The sequence below is a fragment of the Saimiri boliviensis genome, chromosome 12 (assembly GCF_048565385.1).
Source record: "Saimiri boliviensis isolate mSaiBol1 chromosome 12, mSaiBol1.pri, whole genome shotgun sequence".
In the NCBI taxonomy this organism is placed as follows: domain Eukaryota; kingdom Metazoa; phylum Chordata; class Mammalia; order Primates; family Cebidae; genus Saimiri; species Saimiri boliviensis.
This window is the reverse complement of record NC_133460.1, coordinates 100,953,689-100,960,436: the sequence shown is the minus strand read 5'-3', so window position 1 is coordinate 100,960,436 and position 6,748 is coordinate 100,953,689. Positions and strand designations below refer to the sequence as shown.

General features: G+C 36.7%; 1 non-coding gene across 1 annotated transcript; it reads right to left on the bottom strand.

The window, feature by feature from the left end:
- Nucleotides 1-6,072: 6,072 nt before the first annotated feature.
- Nucleotides 6,073-6,174, bottom strand: LOC120362626 (U6 spliceosomal RNA). Its single transcript, XR_005578477.1, has one exon. It is a non-coding gene; the product is annotated as a U6 spliceosomal RNA (small nuclear RNA).
- Between the last annotated feature and the right edge of the window lie 574 nt (nt 6,175-6,748).

The following is a 6,748-nucleotide window of genomic DNA, read 5'->3' as shown; positions in this document are numbered from 1 at the left end:
GCCTCCTAGTTCAAATGATTCTCCTGCCTCAGCCTTCTGAGTGGCTGAGATTGCAGGTGCATGCCATCACACCCGGCTAACTTTTGTATTTTTAGTAGAGATAGGGATTCACCATGTTGGTCAGGTTGGTCTTGAACTCCCGACCTTATGATCTGCCCACCTTGGCCTCCCAAAGTGCTGGGATGTCACTGCACCTAGCCGAAAGCTTCACTTTAGAACTTCCCTCACTTGAGACTGATCATTTGTAGATTATAAACTCGGAGAAGGCTGGAATGCTCAGGGCCTTGTTGTCACATCCTAGCACCTAGCCCAGTGCTTGATGCACAGCAGGTCTTCAACACATCTCTGATGAATGATTGAGCAAATGACAGAATGAACATGAAGAGCAAAGCAATTTATTTTGCATAATTGCTGCAATAATAATTGTCTCCACAACCTCATAAGTAAAAAACTATTGAAACTTATTTTATTCAAAACAGGTTAAAAAAAGAAATCCAGAAGCTTCTAAGAACAGAAATCGTGCATCTCTCTAGTATTTAGCCATGGTAATGCTATATTGATCTCAGAGTCATATCCTATGAGAGCCATTGTTTACTCTGGTTTTACCATGAAGTCATTTACATTTTGTGTGAGTTACTAAGAAATTCACACAGTTTCTAAGTTAGCATTTTACATGGTACAAAATTTAATCAATAATTAGGGTGACTTTTGTTTAATGTAGTCTAAGGAATCAGAATCAATAGTCACCAAATTCTGAAATAGAGAGTAAAATCTGTGGGGCTATTTTGTAAACTAAAATAAGTTCAAATTTTATAATAGCTTAGGAGGATTCAACTTCTCAAATTTATAAAAGCTAAGAAAAGAATGATACATAATCAACCATCTATTACATCTGCTCTGGATGAATGACTTCCTCTCTACATAATTCTGCTGAACTCTTAAGCTGGGTTGTGAAATTTCATAAACCACACTGTTTCATTCAGACCACAACGTACTATCTAGAAGCGTCTATTTATATAGTATGTGTGGCAGAGTTGCTAGTACCTTTCTACAGGTAATAGAACTAGACTCTATTCTCTATCCTTCCTTGCAGGGAGATGGGGCCATGTAACCAATTTTCTGGCTAATGAGATTTGAGCACATGGATGTGCACCTTTGTCCAGTCCTGTTTCTAAAAATCCCACACATGGTCCTCCATGTGCCATGCCTTCTGTGGCTTGATGCAGACGAGCACAAATCCTTAAAGGTCATGTGTTGAAGCTAGTAGAGGTACAAGATGGAAGGAACCTGGGCTCCCTGCTCAGAGGAACACTACCCGAAAATCACAACCATCCATTTTAAATTGTACATGAGCAATAAATGAACTATTGTTTTAAGCCTAAAGGTTATAGCAATTAGCATTAACTTAACTAATAGATTATTTATTATATAGTGTTTCTCCTACTTTCATGAATAGTCCATGTGTCAAATATTAAATGCTGGGCTAAAAATTTCAACACGAGATTTGGATGGTACTTATGTGGATAACACTATTACTTGGATAGATTTTTTTCCCTAATACTTGATTAAAAAAAATCCCTTTCTTGCAACTTTCTATATTACAGAAAATAACTGCTTAAGTACTCACTTTGTTTTGGTAAATTTTAAATTCTAACGGGCATTTTTCAGTTCAGTCCCTAGCGGTGACCATTGTTCTACAAACGATTTGAGCTTGTATGATACTCAGTTTAGAGAAAGTTCACCCAGTGTTGCTTGAATTCCTACGTATAATTTACGTGAGCTTGGAGCAGCTCAATGTTCTGGATACACAGGAGACCCTCAAATACCAGAGCCAGATTGGAGCTCCCATCAAAACCCTGCTTTCTAACAGCCTCTATCATTTCAGGATTGCAGACTTGACAAGAAATTGTTCAAGTGGCAATTAAGCATTGAGAGTCCTCACCCTACCACCTCATGGCATTCAAAGCCAAGATGGGATCTCACTAAGACACAATTCCATGTGTCCTGGATTTAGCAATGCATTACATAACATTGATTCAACTTTCCCCCAGAAACCTTGCACAGTTGAAAATAAAAATGCCACACTTGGATGCTTCTAATCAAGTTGCAGTGGAGTTAAATATTGGTTTAAGTTTAGGCTCTGATTCTGGCAACCTTATGATAGTAAACCCCCAGTGAGGGAAAGAAAGGCCTCAGAACACCTGTCTGGCCAGATAACTAGTATGTTAGCCAAAGGAAGTCTCATTTACTTAACCTTCAGACAGCCTGAGCTACTTCCCTTTATCTAGCTCAGCCTTTTTCCAAGGTAATTAAAGGTAAGGAGGACATGCTGTCTGGATTATCCCAAACTTCCCTGAGCAGAAAAATACTGGGAAGTTCTGGGGTGGTTTATTGCTTCACACCTTGTAGAACAACCATCCTGCCAAATGTGAGTGGGTCACACATTCACCACCCAGGCCCAAGGAGTGAATGTATAGTCAACCCTCTTCTGTTATGCATAAGGATGGTTTTCTTTGTGGCCTACAATAACAAGCATTCCTAAAATTTTCTAGCATTAATTCTTTAGGTTTCCATACTTTTTAAGTTTTTGCCTTTAATCTCCCATCAAACCTTAAGGATGAGCCGTTTTCCTTATAAGTCAGTGAGACACAGAGTTTAATCAACCTGCCCAGGAACTCACAGCTGGTAAGTAGCAGAGCTGCCAGGAGAGACAATTTCCTCCCATCATTCTCAAATGACTTGGTGTCAATCCATGGAAGGCCATGTTCTCCCAGGCTGTGTTAGTCTAGCCTTGGATGAAAATACAGTCAGGAATGAATGCCAAGGAGGTATTAGTATGTACATACAGGTGTGTAATACTGGTATTTGCTTTCCAAAGCAAATTCATGCAAATACTCTTTGTATAGCCTATTTTCTGTTTTATTTGTATTCTGCTTCCCAATACTAATGTAGTAAATGGCAATTTTATCAAACAGAAACACAACTTTTGTGACACTGAATATGACAAATCATGTCTTTCCTGAGCTGTCACAGTAGTCTAACTGCCTTCCTTGCCCTCAGACTGTTTCTCTTTTGTCTGTTCTCTGTACACTGTCAGAAAGTCAGTTCTAAAATGCAGACTAGTCATTGCATCATCTTTCTTAAAATTTTATTTCTCTTTCTTCCCCTCTCCTGTGCTTTCTAGATTATCATTGCCTGACAGGAATATAATGTAAGCCACATTTAAATTGTAAAAAGAAATCAGTGAAAATAATGTTAACAATTTTTATAATTCAATACATACAAAATACTATCATACCAATATTAACATGTGGCACTGGCCGCATTTCAAATGATCAATGGTCATATGTGCCTAGTGGCTGCTGTAATGTGTTGCACAATTCTACATTAAGTTTACTCTCTTTACATCACAAACACGGCTTTACAGATCTGGTTAGCTTCTCTGTGGTTTATATTCCAGTCAACCCTGTTGTATACCCACTTAGCCCATCTTTTACCCCTTCTGAGCATCTTTCAAAATATGAACTCTCAATGGATCTGGAATGGGAGACAACTAAAAGTTCTAATGAATGGAATAACAAGATTTTCCAGATGCCAATGATCAAAAAGAGAGAGTAAATAGGAAGATACGCAAAATTCAGCATACCCAAAGATCACAGCATGAATATTGAGAGGTGTGATGAAAGTGAAAAAAAGAGACAGAAAGCACAAAAAAGAAAAGTAAAAAAGAAAGAAAAAAATAAGACTAACAATAATTTGTACCAAACATATGTATTTGTTTCATACCTAAGTTATTTGGGGCACCAAACAATTGTGAATGATACAAGCAGCCTCAAAAAGGGGGCAGGCTAAGCCAGAGGTTGTTATACATGTACATTTCACAACTACCCTTCTGAGGCAAGAAGCAAAGTCTATTTCAAAAATTATAGGCTGAGGGATTTACACTTCTAGCCATGATGAGGCAACTGGTTTCAGACTTGCAGTTTAACCATAAATAATTAAAAGTGTGGAAAATACGTATGAAGGAATAGTTTCTCAAGATTGGACAATGAGCAATGCAAGACTATAATAAGTGAAAAAGGAAAACAAATGAGGTGAGATCACCAATGATTCCAGCTATATGTCTGGAGGCATTTCCAGGACTCCTAGCACAGAGAGGGAGAATCTCAGAAGAGAAAGGTAGACTCATCAGGATGAGAAGATGAAGATCAGAGTTCAGAGAGGCCAAAGTATTTGGATTGGGCAGAGCAGAGTACTGAAGAGCAGAAGCCACAAATATGAAAAGCTCCAGAAATTGGCACAGGAGTCCACTTGAGTCCTTGAATGATCCTAACAGGCATACAAAGAATAAGATTTCATGAGACTGGTCAGATAACAACCACATGAGTAATACAAACAACTCCTGGAGCTCACACATGATGGGAGACATTCAGTCGAACAGAGTAAGAGATTTTATTGAATAATCAGAGCGTTTAGTAGACAACCCAAACTAAAATAGACCTAAAGTTTAATCTCAATCTGCCTTAAGAAAGCATAAAAGCAAACCTTCAAGCATCACATTGATCTGTAAAATGTAAAATTATTGGCATCCAACATCCAATATCAAATGATTAGGCATACAAAGCAGCAGAAAAGTATGATTCACTAGTCAATAGAAGTAGATCTAGAATTGATAGGGATTATGATATTAGCAGATGAGTACTTTAAAACAGCTATTATAAATAAGCTTAAGAGCTAAAGGAAAACATAGACATAATGAGAAGACAAAGAGAAACTATTAGGAATGGATTAGAATATTAAGAAATACAGAAGAGAAGATTGGAAAATGGAGACACGGCAATAGAAAAACCATTCACACTGAAATTCAGAGAGGGAAGAAAGGGATGAAAAATTACAGAGTCTTGGTGATCTTTGGGTAATAGGAAGCAGTTTCAAGCACACATAATTGCAATCCTGGGCCAAGTGTTAAATAAAATTGGAGAAATAATGGCTAAAAATGTCCAATATGGATTTGTAAAAATGAATCTACGTATCCAAGAAGTTGAACAGTATCAAGTAGGATAAATCCAATGAAAACCAAACAAAGGCAAAAAATGGTAAGATTGTGAAATCCAAAAATAGAGCAAAAAATAAACAAAAAAAAAAAAGTAAAGGTGGACAGAGGGGAAAAAAAAGATACAGGAAAAACAAGGAAAGAATGACTACAGACTCTCCAATGGAAACAGCAAGCAAAAGAGACAATGGAATGGCTTACAGTAGTTCCTCTTTATTCATGGGGAATACATTCTAAGACATCCAGTGAATGTCTAGAACTGCGAATAATAAACCTATATATACTATATTTTTCTATACATACATACCTATAATAAAGTTTAATTTATAAATTAGGCATGGTAAGAGATTAATAACTAATAAAATAGAACAATGTATGGTCATAAAATTTATCTCACTCTCTTTCCCTCCCTCTCTCTGTCTGTCTCAATACCTCAATATACTCTACTCACCCTTCTTGTGATGATATGAGATGATATAATGCCTACGTTAGGAGATAAAATGAGTTGACTGACATAGGTTTCACTATTCTTGTGAATGAGGGCCATTATTAAGTAAAATAAGGCTTACCTGAACAACAGCACTAGATACTACAACAGCTGATCTGATAACCAAGACAACTGACTACTAAGTGACTAACACCTAGGTACCATGTCCAGCCTGGCAATGCTGGACAAAGGGATCACTCATGTCTCAGGCAGGAGGGAGCAGAGCAGTGTGAAATTTGATCATGCTACTCAAAACAGCATGCAATTTAAAATACATGAATTGTTTATTTCTGGAATTTTCCAATTAATATTTTTGGACTGGGTTGACCACATATAACTGAAACTGCAAAAAGGAAAACATGGATAAGAAGGGACTACTGTGTTGAATGTGCTGAAAGTCACAGACCTAAATGTAAAAGCTAAAACTAAAATCTTCTAGTAGAAAATAGAGAAGAAAAATGTTTGCTACCTTACAATAAGCAAAGATTTCTTAGACAACAGATAAAAATCCTTCTATAAGAAACAGATAAACTGAACTTTATGAAAATTTAAAACCCTACTTTTCATTCTTGTGCAGGGTAATGCTAATCTTCCCTGTATCATTCCAATTTTAGTATATGTGCTGTCAAAGCAAGCATGAAAACATTGTAAGAAAACGAAGAGGCAAGACACAGACTGGGAAAAAGCATCTACAGTACACTCCTAACAAAGAATTTGTATCGAGAATATAAAAAGAATTCTTACAAACTTGATAGCAAAACAAACAGCCTAAAAAATAGAAAAATATTTAATAACGTCACAAAAAAGATGCACAGGTGGCTAACAAGCATGCAAAAACATTCTCAACATCTTTAGTCATCAGAGAAATGCACAATAGAATCACAAGGAAATATCCTTACAGCTCAGTAAAATGGTAAATATCTGACAATTCCAAAGATGTGGAACAATTGGAATTTCATAAAGTGCTAGTGGAAGTATCAAATTTACAATTAATTTGGAAAAGAGAGCCCAGATATAATGCTACACACCTACAGTTATCTGATCTTAGACAAAATTGACAAAAACAAGCAGTGGGGAAAGAACTCCCTATTCAATAAATGGTGCTGGGATAACTGGCTAGCCATATGCAGAAGACTGGAGCTGGACCCTTTCCTTACATTATATACAAAAATTAACCCAAGATGGATTAAAGACTTAACTGCAAAACC